Genomic DNA, 13,680 nt, shown 5'->3' on the forward strand with positions numbered 1-13,680 from the left:
GGGGAGCAAAAGGCTTTATTTAATGGGCCACTCCTCACACTGGTAAAACTAGGGGTCGGGGAGGAAGTTAGTCAGAAGCTGACTGGGTTGGATTCAGGCAACATCCCGTGGCAGGGGGTGTTGCAGGGAGAAGACACAGGGGGGTCCCTGTCAGGCGTGGGAACCTGGCAGGTGCCTAGCGAACAGAACAGAACGTTACGGAACCGCACCTGCACTACCTTGCGGTGGTATCCTAAGAAAGAGACACGAAGGGAAGGATATTGTGGAACAGTGTAAACGAGATCAAGCACAAAGGAGAACCAGTAGGAGTCATGCAGTGAGACCGAGGCAACATCCTACTGAGGCGCGAAGCCGGTGGCCGGAACACCGCAGGAGTAACTGATTCTAGGCCTTACTTCGAACTCCGCAGGACAGTTAATTATAGGTTGGTTGTCTACCTTAAATTTCCTAAGAAGACATAGGGGGCAACATTGGGAGAGGGGCATCTCTAGGGTCCCGGAAGACCTCCAGGCCTTCCCGTCATACGGTTGCGTCCTAGCCATAACATACTGGGGGACGAGAAACTAGCAACATCTGGAACTAAAGAGAGAGAGAGAGCTGTAGAGAACGATGAACGAGAACAGCAGTTGTGAGGACTATTCCAAATGCTCAGCAGGGTAGGACTACAACACACAGGCGCTAGTGGTAGGCAACGATTTCCATCTGCGAAGGAAACTCTGGAAGTGCCCATCAGACCGGCCGGTCTCTGATAGCCTTGTTAAACGTGCTCTGGATTGAGGATCCTGAAGTCTGCAGTAAATAATTAAAGAGACTGCAACCCTGTGTCCTCGTTATTGACTGCACCTCACACCATCACCATCCACCGTACTGGGAAGCCCTGGGGACATACTTCACCTGTGGGAAGGTATACCATCCAGCTGCCATTCCATCACCCCAGGGGACCCCAAATCAGCATCGGTCACCCTGACCGAACACCACAGGTGGCGTCACGAACCCCTGACAGACTGCACCACCTTTATTGGACGCCCATTAGCAGGGTCGCGGACCGGGTCTAGCCTCCATGACAGCCTCAGAACCGAACCAGAGAGGCCCGGTACCGAGAACTCGTGGCCCTGTGTCTGGGGTGATCCACATACATCTGTTGTGAGGTGCACCTTTCTACTAACTGATTGCCTCAGTGCATGGACAATGCGGTCTTTGACATGCTGGTGGAGAGCTGGGATGGCTTTTCTCGCAAAGAAGTGTCGACTGGGTAGCTCATAGCATGGTACTGCGTAGGCCATCAGGGCTTTGAAAGCATTGATTTCAACCAACCGGTAGGGCATCATCTCTAATGAGATTAGTCTAGCAATGTGGGCGTTCAAACCCTGTGTACGCAGATGAGAGGATGATTACTTTCTTTTCCTAACGAGAGTCTCTTGTAGGATGAGCTGGACTGGAGAGGTGCATATGGTGGAACTAGCGGTGGTGGTGGTGGTGGACATGGTGGATTGAGAGAGGGTTGGTGATGGTATTCTCGATGTTGGCCTACGTACAGTGTTTCCTACCAATAACCTTGTGATTCCCTGACTGCTTTGGCCTTGCGACAATACCTCCACATTTGCTCCTGGTGGTGTCCTAACCGGTGGGCTTACAGTGAGGGAAGCAATGTAGCGTTGCTGACTACCTTCATTCTGAGCAGGTGCACCCACGGTATGGGACGTTTGGTAGTTAGTCCAGGCTTGCAAGTGCATGTTGGTTAAATGTCTAAGCATGCACGTTGTATTTAAATTTTGTAGATTCTTCCCTCTGCTAAAGGTTTTTGAGCATTTCTTACAGATAACCTTTGACTGATCATTCGGATCTTGGATAAAAAATTGCCACACTGCACTCTTCCTACTATGGAATACCTTTTCAGGCATTGCACACTGTGCTACTTTCACTGGATGGCCACGCTGTCCTAAAACTGTTTTTGTTTTTGACGTGTTTTATGTGTAAAGAGCTCCATGGAGTAACCTGTAGTGTCGCCTGACGCATCCTTCACTTTTGGTTTGGGTGAAGGACACAAGGAAACGTCTTGTTCCTGACCAGGAGCATCCACTGACGACTCGCTGCTTTTATATTTGGAACTTTCTGAAGAGGAGGCAAAAGAGTTAGAGGCTGAGTCAGCAAGGAAAGCCCAAACTTTTTCCTGCTGCTCCGGCTTTAAAAGCCGTTTTCCTATTCCCAGATAAGGGAGCCTTCGAGGCCTTGTGTAGCCAGACGATGATGCTGGCTCAACACCTCCAATAGCACCAGATGCAAACTAACAGGAAAGAATTATATCCACTTTGTCAGAATTTGAATCTCCCCTTTTTTTGGGGAGACTGAACCACTACTTAGGCCCAGTGTATATAACAATGCTATCTAAGTGGTGATAATTTGAATCTCACTTTTTTGGGGGGAGACTAATCCAATCCTCAGGCCCTGTGCATAAACAACACAATGTAAATGGCAGAAAGTGGCTGGCTGATATACCACAAACTAACAGGACTGAAATATATCCACTTTGTGATCATTTGAATCTCACTTTTTTGGGGGGGGAGATTAAACCAAACCTCAGGCCCTGTGCATAAAAAACAACACAATGCAAATGGCAGAAAGTGGCTGGCTGATATACCACAAACTAACAGGACTGAAATATATCTACTTTGTGATCATTTGAATCTCACTTTTTTGGGGGGGAGACTAAACCAAACCTCAGGCCCTGTGCATAAAACAACACAATGCAAATGGCAGACAGTGGCTGGAAGATATATGAAAAAATATAAGGACTGTAGTACAATTGCAATCTCCCTACAATGATCTCAGGACAAGTATGGCAGCAATAAAAAGGAGTGCACACAAAAGTGTGGACAAATAAACAAGATAACTGTGCAGAAAGGAGCAACAGGATTATTGCTTTTAAAAAAGCAGTTGGTTGCACAGCGGCGTGCTAACAGCAATGCAGCTATCAGGGAGCCTTATAAGGCGGCCTAATAAGCTACAGAGCTGATGAACAAAAATATAGCCTCCACTGTCCCTGCAAAAAATGGTGGTGTTGGACAGTGGAAATCGCTAGAGCACAAGCAATTTGGGGGTTAATCTTCCCTCCCTAACTATATCCCTTCTTCTGATGAAGCTGCGGCAACCTCTCCCTATGCTACAATCGGCAGAAGTAAGATGGCGGCCGGCGTGCATGCCCCTTTATAGCCCCTGTGACACCGCAGAAAGCAAGCCAATCACTGTCATACCCTTCTCTAAGATGGTGGGGACCGAGACCTATGTCATCACGCTGCCCTCACTCTGCGTCCTCCTTCATTGGTTGAAAATTGACGCTGAAAGTGTCATGCAAAACGCGACTTTGGCGCGAAGATCGCCGACCTCATGGCCGATCCCACACTAGGATCGGGTCGGGTTTCATGAAACACGACTTTGCTGAAAGTCGGCGATTTTTGAATTTGTCCGATCCGTTTCGCTCAACCCTAATTGTAACCATCATCCTTGCTTGTCCATATTGGAGAGTTTCTGGCTGCATCAGGGTCAGACACCTGAGGTCCTTACATATTGTGAATCTTTTAATAGTTTTATTTGAGCGTCTATCATAAAATAATATTTTTCATAGTTTAATAGTTACCATTATTCATACTACGCATATACAACAATTGGATCTGGATGAGCTTTTACTTTATAGCATACTAAGGATTTACGTGTATTACTTGGAGCGCTTCCTATATCCTAAATAGAGAGGAAATGTTTGACAATAAAGCTATTGTGCATATGTGTCTATGGTATTACAATGGTGCATTGTTTTAGAAGTTTATTACAAGGGTTTGTATGTGAAAAGTTTCACTGATTATAATTAAATATGCCAATGTGTTCATTACTTGGTTAAGACTGTTGGTTGGCATTCAAACTGTCTGCTTGAAAACTCAATTGTTCTTTCACTAATGGCCATGTTGGGAACGTCAGGCCACATGGCAATAACTACGGTATGGAAGTGATCTGTATAATATACATAGCCTTAAGGTCTGGCATGCCTTATGACTCTTTAAACAATGTACGCACTGTTCAGAATCTCTCATAAGCTCATGAAGGACTACTTGTGATGAGATTCAAGGATTGCGAAAAATGTACACTTTCTTTGTAAGACTTGAAGAATTCATAGATAACAAGAAGGTAGCTACTTTTCAATGCTTATAAAGAAGATGAGCAAGGGTTGCACTTACATTTATTCTTTTGGGTATAAGGGCATTCATTCGCCTCTCTGTCATACAGTGCCAATGCTAGTGTTCTCATCTGCACTATGTCAACACTGGTTGTTAACCCTCAATTATGACATACTTCTTTTAGTTTTGTCAAATATGTTTACCTCTACTCTGCAATGTTCCTATTTCTGTACAGAGATTTCTTTATTGATTATTTCTGTACCAATAGATCACAGTTTGCTTTATCCTTATTTTACAATGCTGATTGAATTTTCGCTCTGCTATGACATCGCCATGTTCTTCAATCATTAAAGGGAATCTGTCAGTAGGATTAGCCCTCCTAAGCCATCTATATGGGCATGCAGGTCATAGGAACCTGAATAAAATGAAATCTCAATATCTGTGGAATGATGTCTTCTTCCACAGAAATGCAAGTTTTTCTTATATGTAAATAAGCTGTAAAGATCTCTGGGCCAGACACTGATCTACATGAGAATCTTCCTCCAGACCTTAGTTTTAATTAAAGGGATAGTTACCAGTGTGATGTGCAATGGCTACTCTCTGCTCTCAGTGCAGAGCTCTGTGTGATTATAACTGACACGTCTGCAGGTTCCTCTCAGCTTCAACTTCCAGCTCACAGGCAGTCAGTGTTGCAATACTGTTGCAATACAGCAGTGCTGAGAGAACTTCAGCTGCTCGCATGCTTATTATGAGGCAAGTTCAGTTCTACTGTTCTTTGTTAGTTACATGCCTCACACTGGTAATGCCACCTTTCAGTTATAATAAGCTCTGGAGGCAGAATCTCATGCAGACCAGTGTCCAGCCCATAGCCATTTACATATTGAAAAAAAACAGATTTCTTTGTAATAAGACATCGGATCATAGATTTCAAAGTATCATTTCATTCAGCTTCCTGAATAATCCTACTGACAGATTTCCTTAACTGTAACCATAGTTATAATCTTTGTCTTGTACTCATCATTTTCATACTGTGCATCTGTAACAAGGTGGCATTGGGTGGTAGTCATGACTCTATTAAAGCAACAGTCCAGAAGCATCCCGGGCCCTTGCACATGAAAAAGACAGGTGCAGTCCAAATCCTACAGCACAGTCACTTACCTTCTTTCAACGCTCACTGCAGCAACTGAGGGTGATGATCCAGGAACAACACGACAGGTATAGTTCTGATCCAACAGGGGAAAATTAACTGTACATGAAACAATGCTTCCTGCTCTGTCCCTACATCTGCTTGAAGCCGGTCAGCATCAGTGGCTCCCCTTTAAACTGGAGTGTCACAACAGTCTTTCTGAAAATGGTCCTCTGGTCCCAGTGTCCATCCACTCTGCCTGGCAGATGATAGCAGCAGTCTGCGGCAGCCTTTATTCCCCAGCCGGGGGTCCTTTATGTCCCAGACAGGGACACATATCCTGCCTAGGGCAATCCTGCCCAGGCTCTGACTAGAAGCAGGAACATTCTACTCTTTACCTCCCTGGCTGGACCAGCCACTTTTTATTGACTCTTTCTATTTCTACCCTAACAATACAACAGAAAGCATATACAACACAGGTTATACGTTAAGAGAATATATTAAAACAATAAAAACACAGCACATATGGGTACCAGATGAGGCGAAAGAGAGGGGGCAAATGAGGGTCCCCGCCACCTCCTTATACATCACTACATACAAAAACAGGTATATGCTATATGCTTATCATTCATGCACTGCAGCTTCTACTGCAGCTGTTTAATAATTCTATTTTATGACAATATTCTATTATCCCTATATGAGACACTATGACCACTCTCATTAAATGCATTGCGTGGTCTGTTAAATTTATAACTTTTACTATCAGTAGCGTAGCTACCAGGTTGCAGAGGGTGTTGAGGCCCTGGGCTCTGCGCTCAGATGGGCTCATCCAGAGCTACATCATGACTCAACACTGGTACGCTCAAGTCTTGTGCATGCACTGGCGTAGTGACAGAATGTTAATCTGCCTAAAACTCACCGGTGAACTCATCAGGATCTTGGATTAGGTGAGTATATGATTTTTGCTTTTACTAAATCTTATGGGGGCACCATAAACACTGGAGGGCCCTGAAACAGTGGGGGGAACCCTCATACATTATAGGAAGTACTGTGGGAGCCTTTATAAAGTGTGGTGTCCATTATAAAGTGTGAGAACTGATGTAGGAGAGATAATGTAGGGGGCCATTATATAGTTTGGGGGATAATGCAGTAGCCATTATACAGTTTGGGGGATAATCTAGGAGCCATTATATAGCATGGAAGCTAATGTGGAGGTCATTATACAGTTTGAGAACTAGTCTCGGGACTACTATGGAGGCAGTAATAGAATGTGAAGGCTTCTTTGGGGGTCATTATAATGTTTTTTGGGGGGAACAGTGGCAACATCATGCTATGTATAGCGGAGCTGTGGGGGTATCATTTTGTATATAATGGAGATGTGGGCACATCATACTGTGTATACGGGAGCTGTACTTTTGGTGATTCAGTGGACATTATTAAATGTCACTGTAAGTGGTCACTTAAGAAGCATTATTGTTATAGGAGCACTCGGAGTATTGTGGCTGTCAAAGCGACAAAATGTGGACATTCAAGTAATTGAGCTAGTATCCATTTTGGCTCATGAACTCTTTTCCTCCTTTCTGCTCCTCATTTTTTGGATATATTGGATGTTTATAAGGATTATTGCCAGTTATTTCCACATACTGTTGTTCTAAATGTAAGCTAGTAGCTAAAAATAAAAAGTATCTTTATGAGAACTGGTCATAATAATATATTTTCACCATCTCTATTTGATACTGTGTGGAAAATTAGTATTTCATACAATCCCGATTTTGCAAGTTTTGCCATCTACAAAGTATGGAGAGGACTGTAATTTTTATCTAAAGTACCGGTCCCGAGTGCCAGGTGTTGATGTTAGACACTCACATGAGTTTCTCACATCACACTCGCAAGTGTGACACAGGCCACACAGGAGTATGTAATGTCCTTTCCTTTTTTCTTTAGGAAATAAATAATATAAAAAGAATAATGGCATGGTTTTCCAAACCAGCAGAGGGAAAGCCAGTAACTGAGGGACAATGTTTATAGCCTGGGAAAGGGATAACACCCATGGAGCTTCCCAGGCTATTAATATCAGCTCACAGCTGCATAGTTAGCATTTACTGGCGAATAAAATAGGGGACCCCCAAAAAATGATGTGGGGTCCACCTATAATTAATAACCAGCAAAGGCTAGGCAGATATTAATAACCTAGGAAGAGACCATGTATATTGGCCCCCCAGCTACAAACACCAGCTCACAGCCATCCCAGAAATGGTGCATCTCTAAGATGCGCCAATTCTGGCACTTAGCCTCACTCTTCCTACTTGCCCTGTAGCGGTGGCAAGTGGGGTAATAGTTTGGGGGTAAAAGTCACCTTTGTATTGTAAGGTGACATCAAGCCGGTTAAGTAATGGAGAGGTGTCAATAAGATACAGTACCTATCCATTACTAATCCTATAGTTGTTATAGGTTAAATAAAGAGACAGACAGAATAAAGTATTTTAATGAAATAAAACATTGCACAGTTTTCCCATCTTTATTGTTCTGCTAATTCCCTGAATCCCTCGATCTCCTGCAAAAAAAAAAAAATAATAAACCAACACAAATACTCCCCGTTCTGACATAGTCCTTAATAACGAGTGTCCCACGATGAGTCCATCTCTGCTACATCTGTATGCCGGATATCCAGATGTAGCAGAGCTTGCACTGCACTGCAGTTCTCACAATCAGCTGATTGTGAGAACCAGCCTAGTGATCGGTGGTCACGTCCATGGTGGTTCTCGTGGTTAACTCAGTCATCGCGAGAACTGCAGTGGACTCCGCCTTCCTGCGGTCACAAGGAAAGAGATTATTTAAATTAGTTCACATGCATTGTAAGCTGCATTTATGCAGCTATTACTCATGTGACTAATAATTAGATGCAGTTTTACTGCATCTGTTAGTCTATGGGAAATTTACGCTGCGGGGACTGAGCATCTCTGCATCATAAATAGACATGCTGCGGTCTATAAAGACGTGCTGCAAGTCCAGATATGCAGTTCTGGCGCCTGTGTCTCCGAACACGAACACATAGTGGAGATGGGATTTCATGAAATCCCCTATACTATGCTGTAACATCTGGATGTTGCAGGTTTGATGCTGCGGCTGTAAGCAGCATCAAACCCGCAGCGTTTCCGGACCGTGGAAACATACCCTAATACATATCTTTTCATGGCAATTGGTGCATCTGCTAATAAATAAATTTGCCAGAAATCAAATGTATCACACAATCATTAGAAATCAGCGAACGTGCTTCGTGATACTCCGATATAACTTGAATATCTGGGCGCTCGGCACTTCGCGAGCATTATCCGGTGCTCGAATTTGAAACTCTAATTCCTAGATGCCAGCTCCCATACACCCGTCGGTATTCTGGTCAGCCTCTGCACATAACTGAAGAGTGAGCATGGATGTCTGATATTTGTGCAGTTTTCTAAGATTTTGAGGACTCCACAAATATGGTGAGTGGCGATGATGACATCATCAGCCCAACAATCCAGCTTTTCTGCCTACTTGAATAGTAAAAGCTGATAATTAAACATGAAGCTTTTCATGTTGACCTGGTGGAGATGGAGGGAGACATGAGACAGGGAGATACTACACAGCTCTTTTCATGTTGACCTGGTAGAGATGGAGGGAGACATGAGACAGGGAGATACTACACAGCCCAGTTTCATCTGATCTAGTCTCATCTGCTCAGTTCAGATTTGTTAGCAATGAGGATTTGAAGGCGGAGGAGGAACAGGAGCTAGCTGATAGTACAATAGAGACCTTGGCACATATGGCAGACTTTATGGACCACTTCTTTTCCTGTGACTCATGTTACATTCATCCAGGCCAAAAAAAGAGTACTGGTTGTTCACTCTGCTAGACCTATGCTACAAGTAAAACCTTGCACCTCTCCTTCCTGAGGCAGAGAGGATTTCTAGAATGGTGCTGTAGCAGAAGGTTATTTTGGAAAATATGTTCAAAAAATTCCCATTAAACAACAAAGCTACAGAGGGCAAGCTTCCTTGCCCAACCAAGGAAGAGAGGGCGAGAGAGACACACTGTGTACAGCAGAATCAAGGATACATTGTCAAAGGCCTGGGACAATGTTATGACACCCTCTCAGCATCCAGGCTCTGTTTACTTTGTATTTTTGACAAGGAGGGAAAAGTTTTTAAAGATAGGCAAGCAATAGCTGGTCGACAAAACCAGCATACTACATAATTCCTTGTGACCCTCAGCTATTGGGTCTCAAAGCTAGACAACTGGCATGAGCTGTTCCTCTATGCCTTGGAGGTGTTGTTGCCCTGTCTCTATCATCTTGTCTGAGATCTGCCAGTCTGCACGGGGGAGGGGGTCAAAACAGTAATGGTTTTGCCTGTCAACAGAAAGTGCTGACAGGCTCACTCTGATGTAAAAGAAAAATTAGCAAAGCTTGAATTAGCCCCAAATTTTCCACATCACCAGATGACAGCAGCATATAAAGTGTTTTTAATCTTTAATATTTGAATGAGGTCTGCCAGTTTTTGCCTGCAAGGGTCTATGGATGACCACACACGTGGTCAATATTGTTGGTACTCCTCGTTTAATGACCGAAAAACTCACAATGTTCACAGTAATAACTTTAATCTGACAAAAATAATAATAAATAAAATATCTATGAAAGTGAACAAATGAAAGTCAGACATTGCTTTTCAACCATGCTTCCACAGAATTTAAAAAAAATAAAACTCATGAAGGCCTGGACAGAAATGATGGTACTCTTCTTAATATTTTGTTGCACAACCTTTGGAGGCAATCACTGCAATCAAACAATTCCTGTAACTGTCAATGAGACTTCTGCACCTCTTAACAGGTATTTTGGCCCACTCCTCAAGAGTAAACTGCTCCAGTTGTCTCGTGTTTGAAGGTTGCCTTTTCCAGATGGCATGTTTCAGCTCTTTCCAAAGATGCTCAATAGGATTTAGGTCAGGGCTCATAGAAGGCCACTTCAAAATAGTCCAATGTTTTTCTCTTTCCAATTCTTGGGTGTTTTTAGCTGTGTGTTTTGGGTCCTGTTGCATGACCCATGACCTGCGACTGAAACAGAGCATTCTAACTCTGGGCAGTACATTTCTCTCTAAAATCCCTTGATAGTCTTGAGATTTCATTGTACCCTGCACAGATTCTAGACACCCTGTACCAAATGCAGCAAAGCAGCCCCAGAACATAACAGAACCGCCTCAATGTTTTACAGTAGGGACAGTGTTCTTTTCTTGATATGCTTCATTTTTCCGTCTGTGAACATAGAGCTGATGTGCATTGCCAAAAAGTTCAATTTTTGTTTCATCTGTCCATAGGACATTCTTCCAGAAGCTTTGTGGCTTGTCAACATGCAGTTTGGCAAATTCTATTCTGGCTTTTTTATGATTGTTTTCAACAATGGTGTCCTCCTTAGTCATCTCCTATGAAGTCCACTTTGGCTCATACATCGACGGATGGTGCAATCTGACACTGATGTTCCTTGAGCTTGAAGTTCACCATTAATCTGTTTAGAAGCTTTTCTGGGCTCTTTTGTTACCATTCGTATTATCAGTTTCTTTGATTTGTCATCAATTTTCATCCTGCAGCCACATTAAGGGAGGTTGGCTACAGTCCCATGGATCTTAAATTTCTGAATAATATGTGCAACTGTATTCACAGGAACATCAAGCTGCTTGGAGATGGTCTTATAACTTTTACTTTTAAGACCTACTATATAATTGTCTAAGGGTCACTTCTGTCCATCTGTCTGTCTGTCACAGAAATCCCAAGTCGCTGATTGGTCACGGTCAAACAGCCACGACCAATCAGGTCACTGCTATTAACCCTACGTGACCAACTTTTTACTATTGATGCTGCCTATGCAGCATCAATAGTAAAAAGATCTAATGTTAAAAATAATAAAAAAATGAAAAAAATCATTATATACTCACCTTCTGTCGGCCCCCAGATCCAGCCCAGGCCTTTCCCGCTCCTCGCGATGGTCCGATCCATGCATTGCGGTCTCGCGAGATGATGTAATGGTCTCACGAGACCGCTACATCATCATCTCGCGAGACCGCAATGCCGTCTTGGGACCGGAGCATCGGTAAACGCCTGGGCTGGATCTGGGGGCCGACGGAAGGTGAGTATATAACTATTTTTTAATTTAATTCTTTTTTTTTAACAGGGATATGGTGCCCACATTGCTATATACTACGTGGGTTGTGTTAGATACTGCGTGGGCTGTGTTATATACTACATCTCTGTGCTATATACTATGTGGGCTGTGCTATATACTATGTGGCTGTGGTATATATTACGTGGCTGGGCAATATACAATATTGCTGTGCTCTATACTATGTGGCTTTGGTTATATACTGCATGGGCATTGTTATATACTACGTCTCTGTGCTATATACTATGTGGCTGCTATATACTACGTGGCTGTGCAATATATTATGTGGCTGTGCAATATGCTATGTGGCTGGGCAATATACTATGTGTCTGTGCTACTTACTACGTGTCTGTGCTGTATACTATGTGGCTGGGCAATGTACTACATTGCTGGGCAATATACTATGTGTCTGTGCTATTTTCTACGTGTCTGTGCTATATATAGTACGTGGCTGGGCAATGTACTACGTGGTTGGGCAATATACTACGTGTCTGTGCTATTTACTACATGGGCTGTGCTATATACTACGTGGCTGTGCTATATACTACATGGGCTGTGTTATATACAGTGCTACGTGGGCTGTATTATACACTACTTGGCTGTGCTATATTTCTCTGCTGTATCTGTGCATCATGAATTGTGGTATGTGTTAAAGAGGGAGGCCCACTGAGACTTTCGCCCGGGGCCCTCAAAAACCTGGAGCCGGCCCTGGTTTCACTGATTGGTCACACCTGGCCACGAACAATCAGCGCAATCCGCCTGTGAATTGGCGCGGAATTTGAACCACGCTATGCTAATTGGTTGCGGCCTGCTGGCCGAATCCTTTGTATAAATTGCATTATTCTGAAAACTTCATAAATAAACTACATACATATTCTAGAATACCTGATGTATTAGAATCGGGCCACCATCTAGTGTTTGTCAATGATTTTCTTTCTAATCTCCTGAGACAACTCTTTCATTCACTTCCTCTGATCCATGTTGAGTGTGATACACACCATGTCACCAAACAGCACAGTGAGTATCTGTTGCCCTATTTACAGGCCCACTCACTGATTCCGAGATTGTAGACACCTATGATGCTAGTTAATGGATACACCTTGATTTAACATGTCCCTTTTTTCACATTATTTTCAGGTGTACCATCATTTCTGTCCAGGTCTATTTCATGAGCTTTATTTTTTTTTTAAATTCTGTAGAAGCATGGTTGAAAAGAAATGTCTGAATTTCATTTGTTGATTTTCAGAGATCTTTTATTTATTATTACTTTTGTCAGATTCAAGTTTTTTCTGTGACCATTGTGGGTTTATCTGTCATTAAATGAGGGTACCAACAATTTTGACCACTTGTATATATTACCCTCCTGATCACTTTTTTATGGTTTTGCAATGTGTGCAAAGCCTATATGAGTGAAGTGCCACAACTACATTTCTGTTCACAATATCTGTATGAGGTACTACGGTTTGTGCCTTCAGGGGTATATGGATGACACGGCTTGTAATTTTTGGCATACTTTGCACTGTGTGTAGAAGTTTGTATGAATGTAGGAGTACCACAACTACATTTTGTTAATATTTGAATGAAGTACTACAGTGGGTGCCTTCAAGGGTGTATGGATGACTCTTCTTGTAATTTTTGGCAGGCTTTCCACTTAATGCACAGCCTTTATTAGTCTAGGAGTACCACTACATGTCAATTTGAACAGAATATGCACAAAGTCCTCCTTTGTGTCTCATACAGGGTGTTTCTGAGTCCCTCTTTCATCATGTATTTGTCAGTTCTCGCTTCCTTCATAAATTACACTGACATTTCCATTGTGATAATTTAGGTAAACCAAAACTGAAATGTTTAGTATTTTTGTTTTATATCCTTTTTTAATTTGCCCTATATACAAGGCATTATACAGGAAAGAATGTTTCTTAACAATTTCTCGTTGATTTTGAGTGTATTATTGTCACTCCTTGGAGTAAAAGTGTGATACCATTGTTCGCAGCAACGATCTGGCAGTCAGAGGTTTCCAGGGGTCTTCCCTAGGCTGTACTCCTTCCATTCAGCACTTGTTCCATCCATTTCAACCTTTTCACTGCCCCAGGACATACTTGTAGCACCTTCTGGAAAAATGCTCAGATTTCACATTGACTCACATAATACTTGTTACACACAAGCATCCGAGCATTAAGGAATAGCTCGTTTCGAGTAAT

The sequence above is a fragment of the Ranitomeya imitator genome, chromosome 4, assembly GCF_032444005.1.
Source record: "Ranitomeya imitator isolate aRanImi1 chromosome 4, aRanImi1.pri, whole genome shotgun sequence".
Classification (NCBI taxonomy): Eukaryota; Metazoa; Chordata; class Amphibia; order Anura; family Dendrobatidae; genus Ranitomeya; species Ranitomeya imitator.